The sequence below is a fragment of the Henckelia pumila genome, chromosome 1, assembly GCF_033568475.1.
Source record: "Henckelia pumila isolate YLH828 chromosome 1, ASM3356847v2, whole genome shotgun sequence".
Taxonomy (NCBI): Eukaryota; Viridiplantae; Streptophyta; class Magnoliopsida; order Lamiales; family Gesneriaceae; genus Henckelia; species Henckelia pumila.
The window spans coordinates 79914413-79915904 of NC_133120.1; the positions used below are offsets into that span (position 1 = coordinate 79914413).

Genomic DNA, 1492 nt, shown 5'->3' on the forward strand with positions numbered 1-1492 from the left:
TTGATAAAACCATTTCGATCGATATGACAAAGAGGCTTTAAATTTAATTTATAATAAATAAATAAATACACATATATATGCATTCACTAATCGTAGTTTGACTCGTGGGTGAGATATGAATGATGAATAATCTAAGGATGGTAAATTAAGATATTTGAATAAGATATTTATGAATAATAATTCCTTGTAGAACTTAAGTCAAATATCGAACAAAAAAAAAAAGATTGATAAATCAATCTATGTTTTCTCCTCCGTCACACAAGGTGAATAATCGCATGTGTGAATTGCTGAGTTGCTAATATAATAATTTTAAGGAAAGGATTGCATTTACACTACATGTAAGTCTCTAGTGAATAATCTCATGGATTCAATTTGTGTCGAATAAAAAATTGATCCGTGAAAATGTCTTATAAAAAAAATTTCACTAGTGCTTGATTCATATTATATTTTATAAATCCCGAATTTTTAGCCTTCTTTTCCGGGGGGAAAAAATCTGAGTGTGATGAAATAAAATAATGGCAAATGACAAATCTCCAGTAGCAAAAGATTTGACGGCTCCCGTCAAAGACTTTTTTTTTTTTTTTTTTTGAAGAATCTCAGACTCATTCTTAATTAAACCCATTTGTGAAATGTGAATTGTGAGTCTGCGACCACTAAATTATACCAAAATCTATTCGGTCGAAACGTTTTCGTTCAATTTTGCTGTTTGATTTTACTATAAACCTTCAAATTCAGCTTCAGGATTATCAAAAATAGAAAACTGTTTTAATTCCGTGTATTTTAAAAATTATATTAGAAACTTCAAAAAAAAAAAAATTATTAGAAAAGTCGAATTCAATTTTAAAAAAACATTGATCGGTGAGTTCTGTATTAAATATGAGTAACACATGTTAAATAATGTAAATGTTTTTTATTTTAAATTTAAATGCCAATTGCGTTTACGATTTTAAAAATAGTATAATAATAGTTATATTCGTCTTGTGTACATCTATCCATTGTCGTCCAGCGGTTAGGATATCTGGCTTTCACCCAGGAGACCCGGGTTCGATTCCCGGCAATGGAACCTTTTAATAACTCTTATGTTATAATTTTATCTGTAAGTAATAGTTACGAAAATATTAAGTTCAAAGTTTAAATTTTTTTTTTTGGAAAAAATAATCAATTTTCAAAATTTTATATAATGTTTGATACTGAAAAATTCTATGACGCTATAGTCACTCAAAACTATATCAACTAAATCTAAATTTAAATATAAGAAAGATTGTTCTAATTTTAACTAAAGTTAAATAATCATATTGCTTTTGACTATTAATCTATTATCGAAAAAATAACCACAACAAAAAAAAAAATAAAATAAATAAAAAATTGGGTGTACTAGTGGTCTCTGAAATAATTTATAATCAACCCAAGAGAACAGAGGCGCAAAGAGAAAAAATGAAGAAGAAAGAACATAGGCCCAACTATTAGCCATTAAGTACTAGTTAAGGTTTTT

At 27.1% G+C, this 1492-nt stretch overlaps 1 non-coding gene across 1 annotated transcript; it reads left to right on the forward strand.

The window, feature by feature from the left end:
* The first annotated feature begins 991 nt into the window (after positions 1-991).
* TRNAE-UUC (transfer RNA glutamic acid (anticodon UUC)) lies at positions 992-1063 on the forward strand. Its single transcript has one exon. It is a non-coding gene; the product is annotated as a tRNA-Glu (tRNA).
* The last annotated feature ends 429 nt before the right edge of the window (positions 1064-1492 follow it).